General features: G+C 32.6%; 1 protein-coding gene across 3 annotated transcripts in view; it reads left to right on the top strand.

Annotated features, from left to right (window-relative positions):
* The window catches only part of LOC129241700 (ABC transporter G family member 23), a 107577-nt gene that overhangs the window by 24187 nt on the left and 62565 nt on the right, over nt 1-20825 (top strand). The window lies entirely within an intron of this gene.

Genomic DNA, 20825 nt, shown 5'->3' with positions numbered 1-20825 from the left:
AGAATTTTTTGTATAAAAGTTATTTTGTAAGTTTATTTCTCAATATACAATAAATTAAATTATAAAATAAAAAGAATTGAAAATAAAAGAAAATTAAAAAAACGTTCTATGAAACATCCTAACACTTTTTTGTATGTATGGGTGTTAACACTCCAAATAACTCAATTATACAGATGGGTTAAAAAGTACGAATGAAAAATTAAAAAGTAAATTTTTAAATTTAATTATGATTTTTTTTCTTCAATATAATCAACTTCTCTTTATAAATCAAAATTGAAAATTTAAAAAAAAATTTAGAAAACAACTAATATATTTAAGAAAATTTTAATTAAAAGAAATATATAATTTTTTATTTCAAATATAATCTTCTTAAAAAAACAGCTATTTAAAAAAAACTTTAATTAAAAGAAAAATATAAAAATTATTTTTTTTTTCAATATAATTTTCTTCTCTTTATAAATCAAAATTTAAAATTTCAAAAAAATTTAAGGAAAAAATTAAACAAAAACAACTATTTAAAAAACTTTTTAATTACAAGAAAAAATAAAAAACAACTCTTTATGTTTTATAAAATATCCTAACACATTTTGCACGCCAACAGAGTCATAATATAAGTATGCGGGTTTAATATGTAAAACACTCCAAATAACTCAATTATACATGTGGGTTAAAAAGTACGAAAGCAAAAAAAAACAAAATAAAATTTTAAACAAAATTTTTTTCTTCGATAAATTTTCACCTCGTTATAAATCAAAATTTAAATAAAAAAAAAAATTTAAGAAAAAAATAAAATTACAAAACAACTATTTAAAAAAAATGTAAATTAAAAGAAAAATATAAAAATTATTTATTATTTTTTTCTTTAATATAATCTTCTTCTCGTTATAAATCTAAATTTAAAATTAAAAAAAAAAAATTTTAAGAAAAAAATTAGAAAAAACTACTAAAAAATTTTTTAATTAAAAGAAAAATATAAAAAAACAACTATTTAGGTTTTATAAAATATCCTTACAAATTTTTCCCGCCAACACAGTAATTATAAAAGTATGTAAAACAATGATTCAGTCATACAGGTGGGTTAAAAAGTACGAAAGCACAAAAAAAAAATTAGTTTTTAAATTAATTTTTAATTCTAATTGACTTTTCTTGAATATAATCTTCTCTTTATAAATCAAAATTTAAAATTAAAATTAAAAATAGTACAAAAAAAACCATTTTAAAAAATGTTAAGTTAAAAAAGATTAAAAAAAACAGTTATTTATATTTTATACAATAAAATATTCTAAAAAAAATTTTCACGCCAACAAAGCCATTATACGAGTATAAATATGGGTGTTTAATATGTAAAATACACCAAATAACCCAATTACACAGGTGGGTCGAAAAGTACGAAAGCAAAAATAAAAACTAAATTTTAAATTAATAATTTTTAAAGGAAAAAGTTTTTTTTTAATATTCTACTCTTTATACAATAAATCAAAATTAAAAATAAAATGAATTAAAAAAATTGAAAAAAAATTTTCCTGAAAATTAAAATTAAAAGAAATTTAAAAATTAGCTATTTATGTTTTACAAATTACTCTAACATTTTGTTTACGCCAACAAAGCCATTATATAAGTATGGGTATTTAACATGTAAAGAGGCGGCCGCCGTAGCCGAATGGGTTGGTGCGTGATCACCATTCGGAATTCACTGAGAGGTCGTTGGTTCGAATCTCGGTGAAAGCAAAATTAATAAAAACATTTTTCTAATAGCGGTCGCCCCTCGGCAGGCAATGGCAAACCTCCGAGTGTATTTCTGCCATGAAAAAGCTCCTCATAAAAATATCTGCCGTTCGGAGTCGGCTTAAAACTGTAGGTCCCTCCATTTGTGGAACAACACCAAGACGCACACCACAAATAGGAGGAGGAGCTCGGCCAAACACCTAACAGAAGTGTACGCGCCAATTATTTATTTTATTTAACATGTAAAATACTCCAAATAACCCAATTGTACAGGTGGGTCGAAAAGCACGAAATCAAGAATAAAAAATTAATTTTAAATTAATAATTTTTAAAGGAAAACATTTTTTTTCTTCAATATGCTTCTTTGTATATAACACAAAATTAAAAAAAAAATTAAAAATAAATCTATTTAAAAAAATTTAAATTAAAAGAATAACATCAGCTATCTATTTAGCAGAGACATTATATAAGTTTATTGTTTAATATGCAAAACACCACAAATAACTCAATCATACAGGTGGAATGAAAAGTACGAAAGCGAATATACAAATATACAAAATATTAAAATATTAATAAATATTAAATTAAATTAATTATTTTTCTTTCTTCATAATCGTTTGGTGCTACAACTCTGCGTGAGCTTTGGCCTACTGAACAAAATTTGCCCATTTGACCCAGTATTTGATTGATTTCCTCCAGTTATTTCTTTATGCCATCCTTCAACTCATGAATTCGTCTTGATTTTGGTCTCCGTTTTGCTTTCGTCGTAAATGTTTCAGCGTCAATAATTTTTCGTTAAGCGCTCGTTGAGTGCATTCTCGTGACACGACTCAGCCATCTGATTTTACGGATTTGATGAAGCGCACAAAATTGGTTCCAGGCTCGGGCATACTGCACTAAATAATTAATGCGATAAGTGGATAGATAGTTCAAACATTTAACAACTGATGATTTAGTGATAATGAAATCCTTGTTTTAACTATAGGGTGGGCCATGTAAAATTTGCTTTTTGAATCGGCTATAAAAAAAAACTAATCAATATTTTTTCAAACTTTTTTTTATATTTTGAAGATTGAACATTGTCATTTATGAATGAAAAATAATATCGCACAAATGACTGCCACGACTGGCTTTACAGTAGGCCATTCGATCAACCCAATTTTTAAGCACATTTTTGATTGTTTGGGCTCCAATTTCACCATTCACCGAAGATTTTTCTCAACATTTTTCTTTCAAATATTCGAAGTTTGGCTTTGTCCTTTTCACTTCATATCCATGACTCTGATGCGTAGCACACAACTGGTCGGACTAAAGATTCATACATCGTAATTTTGCATGGTCTATTAAGCAGCTATGATTGCAAGAGTTTTTGAAAGTGAAAATTGTGCTCTATTGCCTGCTTGTATTCTTTCGTCGATTGTGATGCCAATTGAGTTGGCATAACATAGTTTAAATTCCAAAGTAAAACATGTAAAAGTTTTCACCGCCTCAAATTCATATATTCCGATTTTGATTTTGCTGAATACTTTCTGATCTTTTCTGGACAACAACGGGATTACAGGTATGTTTTTTTCTCACTAACTTTCAATCCAATTTTACCACTTGCCTCTTCGATATCACAAAAAGTATTTGCTAGAGCGCTTAAGTTTTTGCTGATTATTGCAATATTGTCCCCATAAGCGTATATTTGTGTTGCTCTGTTTAGTATGATATGTGCCCTCTTTTTCGCCTACCTCATCTATTGAGTAGCATAGTAAAATATTAAAGATACTATAGGAAAGTGTATCGTCTTGTCTAACGTGAACGTCTCAGATAAATTGTTTTGTATCAATACTTTTGGTTCTGTATTGCGTGGAGTCATCATTACTATGCCCCTTAATTTCATTTTCTTTAGTTTTCCAATAATTTTATAACACTTCTGTAATGATTTTCCGGTAGCTCTGAAAAATAATGTTCCACAGCATGTTGACGAATGCGGAATGTAAAGTATAGAGCACTGGTCCATCTCAGATGCCTATTGGATCAGCAATCTCACGCTTAGTCAAACTTGGATTATCACAAGCAAAACACAATTATTTTTGATGTTGTTGGGTTTCCCCAAGCCCATTTATGCACACTTAGAATTAAAGAAGCAAAGGCAATTAATTTTTTTTTTGTTTTATGAAATTCTCTTAAAACATCGAATTTTATCACTGCCGGATATTCAGTGCTTTCCATTGCAAAGAATACACCGACTCGCTCAAAGTTAGAAAATTCTTGGAAAAACGAAATAAAATAATTTGAAAGCATAAAAATAATATAATACATAAAATAATAAATACATAGTTTTGTCTTAGAAAGGCCAATCTGGTCACTCTGCCTGCTTGATAATTCTGCCTGGCGAAAAGTTGCCTTTCTGCGACCTTTGATTCAAAGTTTCGATTAAGTCATTTTTTTTCCTAACTGAATTTGCTTTGCCTTTACTTGAAATTAGCGGAATGAAATGCTGAAAATTTTGTGCTATTTTTGGAAAACATGTTACCCCATTGATGTTACATATTAGGCTATATTTCCGCTCGAGCTTACAAGCTGATTTCAAGCACACACATACACACTTACAAGTTTCACAAATTGATAATTACTCGTAGGCTGTTAGTTCTAGTTCATGTTCGCAACTTATTAGCGCCTTGGTGTAACTACAATATCAAAGTGTTGAAATTCTAGGAACTATTAGTAATTTTTCACTGAATTCGGTGATTACTTCAAATATGGATTTGGGAGTATAAAGTGCGAAATTTGAGCCAAGTTGTTTGAAGAAATTATCCATTTATACATTTATCTGTGAAATTTTGACAGAATTACTTAACTCGACTTTTAGCGCTATGCCCAACCCTGATACTAAGTACTCCGTGCGAGTTCCAACTAATATACAGCGTTAGTCATGAGTCATGCAGCTCTGGCGTGGCGTGATGCTCACAATTATTTCACCTTGAATTATGTTAACGAATCTGCTTCCCATCGCCAGTCACAATAAAATGTCATTTCTTACTTTTTTTCTGTAGAAGCAGCTATTTCCAGACAAAAACAAAGTGTTATACGGCGCCCATTTTTCTTGTTTTTGTTTCAAACTCAAAGGATACGCAATAAATCGCTCAAATAGGAAAATATTTCATAATGATTATTTTTCGTTCAGAAAAAGTTTTTCTGCTTAAGAGACATTTATGCCTGTGACCGCTTTCCACTTGATGAACTCAAATTAGGGTATTATTTAAATTTTTACAACGCAATGTCTCGGTCAATGGTAATCTTTCGTATTTGGATTCACGGTTATAAAAACCTTCAAGGACTAACAGGAGGAGCATTTTTACAAAAATACGTCTTGATGACACTCAAAGCATTCGACACTAGGTCTAATCCGTAGAAAGCTTTCCATTTTTCTAAACAAGGGAAAGAAAGCTGCATATCCAAGTGCGTGAAATAGCAAAGAGCTGTTGCTTATAGAGTTGGGAATTTTAGTTTATTTTACTATTCTAGTTCAAATCACTTAAATAAACTGATTCAAAGATCTACATAAAAAGTTCATGAACGACACAAGTCTAGTGGTGCACAGATGGGCTACTGTAAATTTGAAATGCTGCTTTGGCTCAACCATTGCAGAGCGAAGGCAATAGAGCTGACCGATTCCATGTCAAGTACAATAATACAAGTGTTTTGGATATTACCGTATCTTATTATTTGTGCGCTGGAATATAATAAAAAGTAAACTGAAAAAATTTAATTATTTATATTAATTCCTTCCACTCCACATTGGAATTTGTACTCGTAGTGACAGTCAAGCTGCACTTAAAGCCCTGGCTAACCCACGCTGCTCTGCGAAGTTAGTCGGTGAATGTAAGACAAAACTGAACAGTGTTGCAAAACACAACAAAGTTAGTCTTATTTGGGTGCCTGGACATTGTGGTATTAAAGGGAACGAATTAGCTGATAAATTGGCAAATGGAGGCTCTGCAAGTATGCCACTAGGCCCTGGACCCTTTCTAGGTGTCAATTCCGCATCGATTCAACTATGGATTGATGACTTCATGAGGTCTACCCACAGAGGTCGTTGGTTTGAGTTAAACTCGTGCAGAGTAGCCAAGTGCTTTGTGAAAGAACCAAACAGAAAAATATCGACCTTTCTCCTAAAACTCAGCAGGAAAGACCTGAGAGTACTGGTGGGTGTAATCACAGGGCACAACGTCTGTGGTCAGCATATGGCTACCATGGGGGTCGTAGACAGCATAGGGACACAAAAATTTCATGATTTTGATTTGTTGAAGATTTTGGTATTGAGTTCTTTAAACTAAAATATCTTCGTTTTCTTTAACATTTCAAACATTTTTTCTTAAGTTTTTTGGATACAAATTTTATATAATTTTTTAGTATGACAGTATTTAATTTTTTGGGATAATAATTTATAAAATTTGTAGTATACTTTAAAAAAAAAATTTTAGAAGAAATTAATATTTTTTCCGTCATTTTTATCAAAATTTATTTAATTTTTTGGAATAGTAATTTATTAATTTTGTAGGATACTTAAAAAAAGAAAATGTAGAAGAAACTATTATTTTTTCGTCATTTTTGAAAAATCGAACCTTCAATACTTTTCTTATTTTGTTTTCACTAATAGCTGCCTCTCTACTTATCCTTAATTACTTCATAATGGATTTATCATAACTTTTCGAGTTAAGTTCAAATACATAAAATCTATGCAATCTTTTTGAAAATCGTTCCAAGCATCGCTACGTACATTCGTGAGCAGATACAAATTATTTTTCGCTGGTTTGCTGTATTTATTTGAATATAGCTCGGAAAACTCATAGGAGTCCCACTATGAAACTAAGAAAAATATCTGAGGAGGTGGTATTTTCAAAAATGGCAAATTAGTTTTTTTTCAAAATTTTTCCAAAAAAAAACTTTTTGTTACAGGAGTTTTTTTTGGAAAAAAGTTCATAAAAGGTATATTTTATTCTGCATTATAAAAGTAAACCATTTCAAAATTGACTGAAAAATTCTCCTTTAAAAACTTTAATTTTAAATATTGAATAAAACCTAAAATTTTAATTTTTTTCAAAATGTTCCCAGTCAACTTTTTGTTCTACGTAGTAGATGATAATCATAGGTTATTAATGACCAAAACAACAAAAACTTCAACATGAATGACAACAGCAAATTTACGACAATGTCCCAACTGCCTGGATCTTCTTCTTCTTCTTCTTAATTGGCGCGATAACCGCTTACGCGATTTTGACCGAGCTTAATAAAGCGCGCCAGTCGTTTCTTTCTCGTGCTAACCGGCGCCAATTGGACACACCAACTTAATCCAAGTCCTTCTCCATCTGATCTTTCCAACGTAGAGAAGGTCTTTCTCTTCCTCTGCTACCACCAGCTGGTACCGCATCAAATACTTTCAGAGCCGGAGTGTTTGTATCCATGCGGACGACATGACCCAGCCGACGTAGCCGCTGGATCTTTATTTGCTGCGCTATGTCTATGCCGTCGTAAAGCGAGGGATCACTTGACATGGAATCACTAAGCTTGGAATGCCGTCGCTCTGCAATAGTTAAGCCAAAGCTGGCTATTTAACAGAAGCAAAACTGTTAAGCCACGGCACCTTACTTTTTCACGCATCTTCATATCTGGCTTACTTCTCTAGACAAATAGCAAGATACACCGGGTAGTAGAAAAGCAAGCTGCAAGAAAATAGAATATTCGTAAGAGGAAGAGCGTGTCGTCTGGACTCTTGCGGCAGCTGGCCAACATTTGCTGTGCAAAATTTTTTGACTATTCTCCTTGATGAAGAGAGACAAAGTTATGTGGGATTCTTATTAGGTGACTTCAGTACATTTATAAGAAAAAGTCACATAGATTGACTGGCCACGCTACGGTTGAATTGGGGTAATAATTAAAAATATTGGAATTAAAGATACCGCTTCCACGCTTAATTCAATGCATTGCTTACAAACAGCCACACATTCACACACATACTCATACATACAGCATAAAAAAACTTTGAGTGTCCTTAAGAAACTCGTTTAAAACAGTTTCGTTTTATACAGATTGGACAAAGAACCAATTAACACCAATCACAAACACCAGTATAACCAAGTAAAACTAGAAAAAGAAGTAAATCAGCTTAAATTACTAACTACGAGTAAAAACCCAGAAGCGGCACACGGCCTACATTAAAACTAATGGCAGCCAATAGTGTAATAACTCCTGTGGCACATAAAGCAAGAAAAAAAATTAAAAAAAAATAATAAAAAATAAATTAAAAAAGTACTCAAAAAGTATAACAGATGCAGCGCCAGAAGATGCCTAGAAATTAAAGACATAAAAAACGAAAAGAAACAACAATGCATGGCTGGCTGGTCAATTGTTTAATTTGGCGATTAAACAATGAAAATCACCAGCGCTTACCCGTAGCACCAACGAGTAGTAAAGTTTGCTGTTTTCTTCCAACAACTTGCAAATGTATTAGTGCCGTCATACCAACATTTGCATGCACATGCATGTGTGTGTACGTATGCGCGCACCAACCAAAGACTTAAGCCACGAACTGTACTGTGAAAATATAAATCCATTGCTTATTTTTAGTTAGTCTCTTTTAACTTTGCTCTTTTATGCGTTGAGTCCTAAGTTACTTTGGCGGCGTGCATTTTTCGAGTGCTTTTTCGCCAGACTTACGCGCATTCGCTCTCGTTCGCTGTCCGTTCGCTATGCTCTGTCCTGCCTTCGTCGTGTACGCGCCTGTCACCAACTGGGCTTGCTTAATCTCAAGGCTGACCAGTTGGTAACTAGCTGTTGAGGCATTGCTTGTATGTTAGTTCATACACATACATATGTACATGAGTATATACACATATTTGCTGCATTTTGCCTTAAACAGCTTGCGCCCATCTTCACTTTGCTTAGCCACGGGCATCAGTCTGTCGTAAATGTGGTTTTTAGCCTTTCATTTCCATTCTCTTCAAATTTTTAAAACGACAGCGCTTAAGCGTTCCTCTTTGCTTTATCACTGTATGTGCGTGCGATGGCGAAATTTTATCATTCACTTTACATTTTTTTTTTTTTAATTTCATATAACTTATAACTTTTGTTTTTAACTACATATAACTTTTTGACGGTATTTCCCTAGCGGCCATTTGGAAATATGTATGGGCAAATACGAAATGCATACATTTTTTAACTTTTTTTCTTAATAAGACTAAAAGACGTGTTTTAAAATAATGAGTTAAGTTTGCTTAAACCAGGCAGACTTAAAACTTACTTATTTTTATTTATTATTTTAGTACTTTTTTATTTTATTACTTCATTTTATCGCAGACAAATAAATTTTTTTGGACTTAGTGGACTTTAACAGAAACTTCAAAATAAATTTCTCGTTTCCATTCATTTAAAATCATGATTTTGTAAAGTTATTACACTTTAACTTTTAGAAATGCAAAATGGGTTCTCAGCGGCTTACTTTAATTTGAAACGAAATTCAGTTGTAAATTCGAATAAAAAGTGACGCTTATCCCTTTCAGACCAAGATTTGTGGAAATTTTACATTTTTTGGTAACATTTTTTTATAGGACTAAGCCAGATGGAAACTCATAATAGGACATTTACTTCATAATTTTCGAAGACTAGTAAAAAGTACATATTTATGAAAATTCACACAGACCTTAACTTTTTTCATAGAAAAAACTACTTCGCAGTGAAATTAAAATGCAATATGTTTTTTTTTTGTTGTAATATTTCTCCTCTAAAGCAATATTTATTTCGTTCAATGTTAAATATTTAAACTTACATGAATTGAAAAGGAGTTGTTATATTTCTTCACGTAAAGTTTACAGTAAAATTTTTGGCTAGTAGAAAAGCATTAACAAAATGAATCAGGACTTAGGAGAAAAAATTCATTATTTTAATTTTTTATTTTGCGCAAATGGTTTAAAATGTTTCATGGTTGATCTTTAGCTCATGGGCGAGCACTGCTAACGGCCGTCTAATATTTTTTGAAAATAATTCACTCCATACAAAGTATCGAAAATTTGACCAGTTTTTTAGATGGACTTAAGATGTGTTTATTTATAAAATAAGTAAGACTACAGAGTTGCGGAAAATTCGTGTCAAAGAAAACTCGAATTTGAATGGAAACATCCTCTACAAAGCTAAAATAAAAAGTAGAACTGTGGGTTGATCAAAAAATCTTATCGTAGATTAGTCACCGCCTATACTGTGAACTTTAAGTGTACTTAGAATGATAATACAAAACGCAAACATTGTTAGAATGCATTTTTTCTTTCATAATCTGATAGACAATTTCATGGGATTTATTCTTTGAATATAATATCAGGCATAAATCCCCGCCTACGATTTACATGGTCCATTTGGTCAGTCTAATTTTTGAATACTTTTTCTAATAAATTTGAATAATAAATCTAAATGAGCCCAGTCAGCAAAAATGCGACGCAAGCGATGGCTATTTGGCTTGCACTAGCTGTATTTTATATGTGCACTAGCACACCCGGCCCGCTTCGCTGGGCACACTAAAATAGAATAGATATGGTTTAGAACAAAAAAGATATGGTTTTCATATTATTTATTTCTTTATTCTTTATTCAAGCGCTTTGGTATAAACAATATTTTTTGTTTTTCTATTTGTTTTTGAGTAAATATATAATATAAATTGAAAATCAGGAAAAAAAAGATTGTTTTTGAATTTCAAATCAACGCAAATGAATAACTAAGAAACAATCGTCTTTTTTCCTGATCATCCATGAATTTTTCGTTTCAATTTATATGTTTTATTAAGCATTGGAGCTTTTTTAACCATTATCCATTTATACTTTTCAAAAAAAAAAAAAAACGAAAAAATTTTTTTTTTTCACGAACACATAATTTCATTTGAACATTCGAATTTCACATTAAATTCTCAAATTTCGTAAGAAATTATTCACTGTTCCAAAATCCACTCAAAAAAAATTCACAAAGAATTTTTTCACTTTGCACTTACGTCTTCTCCTTATGGCATCCGAATCAAAAAGAAATATTGACACATTGTAACTCACACTGTCAATTTGACAGTTCAGTTACGCCCCAAGCATTAAAAAAGTAAACGACATTATGGCTGGTTCAAAAGAACTCTGTACCCGTTGTCAGTGTTCCGAATTACAACCAAACTTTACGAAACCCATTTTCAATACTTACTTAACAATGTGTGTAAGTTTGGTTTAATTCGGTGCAAAGACACGGCGGGTCCACGTTTTGGTATATATTTCGAGACCCTAGTCATTAATAGGTATGAAAATTACCCCGTATTAAAGCACAACAGCTTTCATTTGATACCCATATTGTACATACACAACCAAAGGTTACCTGGGTCTACGTTTTGACCTATATCTCGAGACCCCAGTCACGGAGCGGCATGAAAAATACTCTGTCCTAAAGCATTCACCAACAGCTTCAATTTGATATCCATATTGTACAAACACATTTTAGGGTCCACGTTTTGGTCTCTGTCTCGAGACCCTAGTCACGGAGCGGCATGAAAAATACTCTGAACTAAAGCATTCACAAACAGCTCCCATTTGATACCCATATTGTACATACACATCTGAAGGTTACCTGGGTCCACGTTTTGACCTATATCTCGAACCCTATACTATCTCGAACATAGGTATTCTATGTTACTTCTATCACCTCCAAAAACATGTGTACAAAGTTTCGTAATAATCGGTTAAGTAGTTTTGGCGTGAAAGCGTAACAAACAAACTTACATTCACATTTATAATATTAGTAGGGATAAGTCAAGATTCTTGGGCAAAATTTTCCACGATAGTTTTCATGCAGCTAAAAAACACCCATTACATACAAAATATAAGGAGTGCAAAGGAAATTGTACTAGCAGCTTATGAAAAGCATTCTGTATGCAAGTATTTTTCCCAAGATTTTTTTGCTTGAAGGTCTTCTATTATTGATAATAAAAGTAATAAAAATCATCTTTCATAACTGCAAAACACAAAAAAAAATCAGTATTCATAATTTATTTCAAATCATCACTTTGCCAGTCATGCAATGAAATAACTTTTTTTAGGTGATTTCACAATTTTGCATTTCACTTTGTTTTCTTAAAATATGTAAATTCAAACAAGCAAATAAACATTAAATTTAAAATTCTATAAACAAAAAACTGAGTGTTTAAAGTTCAAACAACACGTTCTAGCCAGAAATTGCCGATGATGGCAAAAATGTTTTTTGGTGGCTTAGCAAAAGCGCTGCAAACACAGACAAATATAGTAAATGCATGCCATGCAAGTCTGTGCGCTCGACCTTAATGAGTCAGCGATGATTAAGCAGAAAGTAAATTTGAGTAGAAAAATAAGGCTGGTGGGTAATAAAAATTGTTCAAAAATATTAAATATCGGGTTTTTTTAACTGTATGCTAAGTTTAGCAAAATTTAAGTGAGTAAATTCACGATGCGTAAACTCACTGCCCGAACGATCTGATCTAACAGAAAATGTTATGTTAACAGTGATGGTCATATTTCAAATGTAAACATTTTTTACAAGAACTTTCAGCCGCTATTAGAGCCGTAACCATACAAGCCAGGGGGTAGTCATTAATTCTGTTTTGTGTGGTAGAACTTTGGAAATAACAAATACTAAAAAAGCAATCCAAAATCTTGAATATTGCAGATAACCCTTTTAACAGCACTGTTAGCGAAGTGTGCTCATAGAAACGTGAATGTAAATAAAAATGTTCATTAATTCCATTGCGGTGGAAGCGCTTGATATTTCTAAAACTTAACAGAACTCAGTACTGTATTAATTTGTGGGTAAAAATAGTTCACAAGACCTTGACGTGAAGCAAATTTAGTACAAAAGTAATTGTTAAAAATAATTTTGAGAAGTAGTACAAATATAATAACAGATAAATTCCAGTCTGACGAAAACTATGACTTTTCATGATTTTGCCGAATAGCTTATACCAAGACTTCATATCCTTCTCGCTTATCTGTGCATGCAGAATTGCTTTAATCAGGTATGACTACTGCTGTACGGCTTTTGCTTTAGAATTTAGAATTTAATATTGAATTTAAATCGAATTTGTTGTCCCAGCCTGGTCACGTTGTGCTTCTCACCGACCGACTTTTTTCATATATTTCACAAGTGCTCAACGGTGTTGACATCACAATCTTCCGCATGCTAGTTAAGTGATGTAGTTTCTTAGCTTGAAATTATTTAATTTTTAAAGCCTAATTTTCATATAGTAAAACTTAAAGGACTCTGCCGAATTTCTATGTGAGACACCAATGTTTATTCACCTACCGGCCAAGCAACCACAAAGAGTGTAAGCGACAAATATAAAAAAATGTTTTAATATTATTCGCTATCTTTGGCAGTACCTTAAAGCCTTGCCGTAACTTCAGAAGAGGCTCAAAGATCTCAAACTCTAGTTTGACGCCCGTGCTTCTCTAAGCAAGTTTGCGGCCATAGGACAAAAAAGTGCAGTGTGCAACACAAAATATTTCTGGGATGAAAACTACAAAAATCGAATCTATGCGAACCCCAGAACAAATTATCCAAGGGGTTTTACGATTTGAGCTCAAAATTATAGAGATGTTTTGGCTGGTCGCATAGATTACATTTTTGCAATTTTCATTGAAGATACAATTTTTTGGTCTCTTTTCCTTTGGTGATAGCGTTTACATAGCGGGTGTCCCACTTTAGCTTCTGCTTTTGACGACTTTCCTCTCTTCGACTGGATCAAAAATCTTTTTGCAACCTGACGTATTTTTTATTGCTAAATTCGAAAATTTTCTCAGTATTTTGCATTCCTATACTTTTTGATATTTTATGATATGCAGTAACTTTCTTACTTCTTCTTCAACTGTTGTACTTATAATCTTCCCATGCTTTGCAAGTTCAACTCATTACAACAGCACAGTCCAATGTGTTGAACAAAAATTATTGACCAAAATGTCTTGTGGAACCTAAAGCAGGAATTATTTCCATAAACTGAGTACCAATTTTTTTCTAGACTCTATACTGCGCATAGAATTCAAAATGAAATGCGTGGCGTGATCAACTTTGTGCAAATTAATGCATGACTTGCAGTGGAAATAATTTAGCAAATAAGTGCAATCGGAAAATTCTAGAAACATCGTATGACTCTTGACGCAATTCAATCTCATAAATTGCAGACTTTGTACTCACACTTTTTTATTATTGTATGTATGTATGTAGATTTAGTGTTAACCACTCATTTCATAGTTTCAAAACGCATTCAGCGACTGGCTAAGTCCAACGCTACGTACTCAGATTTAGCGCATTTTCAGTTAGCTGTTGTGCGAGAGTTCGAACAACTTGATAAAAAATAAAAATGTATGTTTGTAAGTATGTGTGTGTATGTATGTATGTATTTCTGTGTGTATGTATGTAATTATGTGTGTACGTATGTATTTATGTGTGCATGTAGGCATGCATTTATTTGTAAGTATTGTAATTAAGCAGAAACAACTAGGCGCTGCTATTGGACACTGTTCTCTGGCCTCTGGCCTGCGGTCGGTAGCCTTTAACTGCTGCAATTTAGTAAATACGCGCATATTAAAGCTCGTATGCAGCTAGTAAAACCGGTTAATTTTGTATTGTTGCAAAATTGTAAAATATTCCATTCGAACACTATGGTAATAAGCCAAAAGGCTAAATAAAAGTAAGAAGACAACTTATCCGTATTTTAAGCCGTTGTGATGTGCGTAAATGTGCATAAAAAGAAGGCTAGATTTTAAGGCGAGCAGGCAGGGTAATAAAAAATGAACGCAATAAAAAAGTACAACTTTTGATAATAAAAAATATAAAAATAATAATATGTAAAAAATAATTGTGGAAATTTTCAGTACCAAGGGGGTAACCAATCTAGTTGCCGAAAAATAGCGCACACTTTCAGAAAAACAGAAACAGAATGATAACAGCAGTGAATGTTAACGAAAATCTCTTACTAGGAAACCTTTCATAATAATACGTTCACATATATGTAGATGATCTAATTTTTCGCGCTTAACTCAAAATCCGTAATTAAAAAGCGCGATTTCCCATACAAAATTTCTCTCCCGAAATCTGAGATTATAAAATAATCCTAGATAATAACGATACTTTTGGACATACAACCCTGTGTTTTTTGTGTTATCGATAAATATTATTACGAATGTAAGGAGAAACATCAAAATAAAAACTAAATGAAATGGATGCGGCAAAGCAAACAGGTCTTTAAACATAATTCTAATAAAATGTTTGTTAAATATTTTTAATTATGGATTCATTTTACAGAAAAAAGCGTGTGTCCATAAACGTTTGCCCTCTTATTACTTATTATAAAATGTAATATAGAGTATCCCATGCGCATTGCTGCCATAATTTTTTGCAAACTCAGTAAATGTCGCATAGGGATTTCCTCCAACAGTTTATTATTAGCAGCCAATTAATTGCGCAATTAAATTAGCTATTCCTGCTCCTTGTATTTTCTTCATATCATTAATAATAATTAAAGAAACCAAAAACACTGAAATATTCCACCAAAATAATTCCTATGAAGTCCTATGAAATCTCTCAAAGCAGTATTGACAGCTGATTGTAGATTTTGCAGATAATCTGCTATATGTGAACGGGTAGATTAATTTGGTGGATTTATAGGTGATTAATGCATATGTGAACGTATTATAACTCAATTGTACTACAAATACTTAACAGTAACATTTGCGTCTTCTCACTTCATTAACATTCGCTGAAAACAGTAAATGAATCGCATTTTATTTTAACAGACAAGCCTCTACTTACCGGTAGGAATTAAGAAGAATTAGCTGTCTGATATGCAGGTGAATACCGTTGTAAACACACCATCGATTAACATGGCATACATTTTATTCTCTTGCTCTCATGTGAACGATGTAGCGTCCAGTTTATTTCGGCTGAATTCTTCTCGAAGACGTTTTAAACGCATAATGGTAGCAGACCTTATGGAGAGCGAGTAGCGATTACATCGTAAGATGATTCATAAAACAAGTTGAATTATCAAATGAAAATTGTTTATTAATATACTTTTTATATGCTAGGTGCAATTGTGCAATTCTTCAAAAAAATGAATAAGAATCGATACCACAAAAAAATATATCTTATCCACTTTAAACTAACCTAAAACCTAGTTGGGCATGGCAATGATGAAGGTAATTATCATAGAAGGCGAAACTAAATTCATCATCCAATTTTGTTTTTGAATAATTTTAGGGACGTCATGAGTGTTGCCAAGTCTTATTCGAGGTTTTGTTTTCGTTTTCATTGGAGTGAATTTTTACATGACGGGTCCCAAACCCAGCGCACAACCAGATATCCCGGATTGCTTCGCCTTCTTACATTAGCTTGCTCGCGAATGGATGCTCGGAAGCTCCTCTTAGGTTACTTCGGCGAAACTCGAAAGTTTTGAGCTGCTTGGACCATATGTATGATAAAAGAATCGTCCTGGCCACTCTCAAGTGAATTGCGATCACGTACTTCGCCACTTGCGTGGACTTCTACATATGTACCCATTCTCCGAGATCTCGATTAAGCCATCGATAAGTAGACGAACGCGCAATGCATGAATGTTGGGATATTTTGGCACCCTGCGAAATGGTGGCAGTAGCATTGCTTGCTTAGTTGCCCCATAATAATTCTAAGATAGACGAGATCTTACGCAGCATTGCTAGAAATGAGCTGACTCTAAGTCAAAATCTTGCCACCATGACTTGAGCCAACATTTCACTGGATATTGTGTTCTATAATATTAACTCTTTATGTATGTTTTTGTATCTTTTTAATTACCATAAAAGCGTCTTAAACATGGAAATTTTCAATAAATATATTTTTTTTTTTCATTTCAAAATGTGCGTCTTTAATGTATCACCCTATATTCATTAAGAAAATTAAGTCAGAGCCTGAAACTTTCAATTCTTAACCTTTCGAGGTGCCCGTTTATTACATCAAAGATTCCTACACTCTCCGAATAGAATTCACTCAACTCTATTGACCTAACAGAAAATGTTTTGTTAGTGATAGATACTACATATAACAAATATTAACATTCTTTACAAGTTGCTTTCAGGCGCAGCAAAACCGCGATTATGCAAATGGAAGAGGGTTAACTAATTAAATTTTGCGTGATGGACAGAGAATCGTAAAAGCAATTACTTTTATCTGTATTTTTTACATATGTAAATATATCCTTTCTCTGTAATAAACAAAGTAAATGCGTACATCCTTCGAAAATGTCTAGTGCTGAAGATGTACTTCTTTTCATACAAATGCCGAAAGCTCTGGTAGTCAGCTACTGCCCATTAATCTCAAATATAAATCAAATTGCTATTTGATTTAATTCTATTCCGGTTGAAATGCATAGTAATTCTGTAAATTAAAAGAACTTTTAGCTGCATTTCATTTCAAGGTGGAAACAGGTGGTGAAAAATTTATTTGACGATGTAACTGGTGAGACCCTTTCAACTTACTTAACCCGAAAGATGTATGTTGGCTTTTCAACCACTAAGAATATGACATCATTGCGATCCTAAAAGCTGTTTTTTTTATTTTGTTCAACATCCACTTGCCGATTTCTGATTGATGTTTTTTCATTTTAATTTAATTTAAAAAAAAAATAAAATATAATATATTAAAAAATTCCATCGGCGATTGTTGTTTCAATGACGAGTTTCACAATTAACTACAGCTTTTCAAAATTATTAAACGAAATCAGCGATGAGCGACGGAAAGTTCTACCTTGCTTAAAAAATGTAGCACAAACTGCAGTCACTAACCAGAAGTTTATAATAAGTGGCTGTCTGACTGGCTGACTGTGAGTGTTGTAAGGTGAAGTCAAAGCACTCAAACGACCTTTGATCAGGTAAAAGGGAAAGGTTTTTCGTAGCTGCCACTTCTTTGAATAGACAAGTCATTAAAACGGGGAGAAGGATTGTCTTGCTTATATTACATATTTATATTGTACTTAAAAGTATTGAATTGGGAAAAAGGAAAGGAAAATATAAGCAAACTTGTTCGTCAGACATTTTTTAAGAACGCTTCGAAAAAGTATTCTGTAGTGCACACATACGTAATATTTTTACCGTCATACTTTTGGGCTTTGAGCTGCAGGTGATCAGAAATTTAAATACGTTATGGCACACTGTGTTCTCTGGTTTGCTTAGCATAAAAAAATATTACAGGAAACTTTCAAGTGATCATTGTCGCTAATTTTTTTTAAGTGAAACTTCTTAGGCGTCGATGGGCGACCGAGAATGGAGAGTAAAATTTCAAGGCCATGCAACGTTTTGGGCATTTTCGTTCCGCGAGAGAAAAAAAAGATATAACGTAAAGGAAAATAAGAGAGAGAGCTATACCTTATATATATTTTGTAATGAGTTTTTGTTGTACAGTACAATATGTAGTTGAAACTGTTCAGCACTATGGCAACAATTATGATAGCCGCTACGGCTGCGCCTATAAATGCATTTTGTTCTTGTAATCGCTAGGCATAGAATTTTAGCTTTGGACGACATACGCATTTAGAGGAATAAAGTTAGTGCCCTGTGTGTGCGGTTATATCTACAGGCATATATATATATATATATATATATAATTGGCGCGTACACCCTTTTCGGGTGTTTGGCCGAGCTCCTCCTTCTATTTGTGGTATTTTCTTATGACGTTGTCACGTTAAACTATCGTCAGTAAACCGACTTTATAGACAACCTCTTGTTTGCTTAAAGTAAAAAATAAAATAAAAAAAATTAATTCTTTAAAAGTAATCGCAATAGGAGAATTTCTCTCTTTTCTACTCTACTACTGATCTAAATTATAAAAAAGAATTGGTAATTTTCCTATTTTTCGTCATTTATTGATTGCACTCATACAAATTGTATTTAACTGTAGAGTATTACATACAATAACGGTTTAAGTATTTCAAAGTGATTTTTCAAGCTTAAAGTTAATTTACAAGGCAGTTGCTTTTATTCTATGGTTCCGCATAAGTTTAGTGCCTTATTTGTAACATTTGGTAATTTTTCAAAATTTTTATGTTGTTTTTACAATTCCACTGCCTTCAAGTAAACTGAATGAAGCGAATGTGCGAACAATTGCCGCATTTATTGTGTGAATGCATTTTTTGTTTCTATATTTTTTTTTTAGTTTTTACCCTATTTGTTGTTGGCAATTGCGGTTTTGACACCAACACTCTCAGTTGTATTTGGGAAAAATGTCACATTGTAAACATATCAAATTTGGAAATTAAAATGAAACGTGAAGCGACATGAAACGATTTTGTGCTTGTCAAGAGTAATTAAACAATTAAAAGGTTGTAAAATGATTACGCTAATGCACAAAGCTAGAGTTGTTAAACGTTAAATTTAACTTAAGCACAAATAATGTGGCATTTGAGGCGTTTGGTTATATTATTCAATGAATGGAATGCATAATTCCATTTTGGGGAAAATTCAAATTTATACAAAAATTTCAAAAATTTTGCAGGTAGTTATATAATAATTATTCTTGTGTAATTTTCAAACCTTTTTGCCTTATATTTCACACATATTTTTGAACTATTACTATTTTGTTGCTGTTGTTTTTTGCACTAAAGCACTTACAAACGTGCAAACTACGTATAATTAAATTTTTAATTTTTCTGTTTTTTTCTCTCTTTTAGAGTACTAAAACATAAATTAGTACACACATTTATTAAAAAAAAAAATACCATAAAAGTTTCAGGCTCTCATAACTTAATGCTTGATTACTCTCAATTTTTTCTCCTTTGTATACTTGATTGTACACTAAAACTTTAATCACTGTTAAGCGCAACATAATCAACAAACACAATATCGCAGCTAAATGCATGTATTCGTGCAGTAACGGCAATCAATAACAGTCAAATTTGTATTTGTAGCTATATAGAAGTCAAGCTCTCAAATTGTCATGCATAGCATATTTGGCAACATCGCTCACAACACAATCAGAGAGAGAAGTATTTGAGATTTTGAATGTAAACCAGCTATGTTATCATGTACAAATACCTGTTAAGGTATGATGTTACATAGTAAAATTATTATTACGAGTGCAATAAATTTAAAGGTGAACAGGTTGAATCACAGCATGTACGTAGGCACTCGTTGTTGTGGGATATATGGCGAATTTTAATAGGCGTCAACATCTATTATTACACTGTTCGATAGTACTGCTCACACGTATAAAATGTGATATGTTTGCTATACTAGAAATCAATTGTAGTGAATCTGATTTTTTAGTTCAACACACACATGCCAGATTTTTGTCCGGTTCGAACATTACTTTTTTTACACAGCTAAAATTCGGTAAACTGATTTCCTCGTCTTCTCGCAACCAAGCCTCATGAAAAACTACCACATTGCATTTTTTCACAATTGGAAGCAGTAGCATGAGCACGTAGACTTTGACAATTAAAAGAGTATATCGACAATCCTTCTCTTTGTTGTATAAATTGAATCATTTGTTAGTTTAGAGTTTCCAAACAATTCACCGACAGTCTTCGAAAATCTGCTTGCAATAATGTCATTGTTGTTGATGGTCTCCAGCCATGGTAGAATCTCAAATCATCATTGCGTGTAATTATAAACAATCCATTAATGGAAGTAACTTGTGATAGTGCGACGTACACTACGAAGCACCGCACAAAGCGGAGAAATAGCTTCGGGACACGCTCATGAATTTGCTGTCCAGCAGCTTATATGTGTGCGTGTCGGATGACACACATACTTTCTTCGTGTCACACATACTTGTTGTCGGCTTTTCCATGATGAAAATCAAAACTTTTAGATATTAGCGTCATGCACCCGACACGCACACATATAAGCTGCTGGACAGCATGCGTGAGCGTATCCCGGAGCTAAGAGGGAATAGCTTGCATGCCGTAGGCTTATACATTTCGTGACGGTTTTGCGTAACGCTAGCTCGTGTGTCCGGCCTTGAAATTATACTCTGACGCGCGTAAAGAAGTTTCACTTCAATATGTACAAAATGTTCTTGAATTATGGAAACAGGAAAATTAG

The sequence above is a fragment of the Anastrepha obliqua genome, chromosome 1 (genome assembly GCF_027943255.1).
Source record: "Anastrepha obliqua isolate idAnaObli1 chromosome 1, idAnaObli1_1.0, whole genome shotgun sequence".
Lineage (NCBI taxonomy): Eukaryota > Metazoa > Arthropoda > Insecta > Diptera > Tephritidae > Anastrepha > Anastrepha obliqua.
The sequence above is the reverse complement of the archived record's forward strand: the minus strand, read 5'-3'. Positions and strand labels throughout refer to the sequence as shown.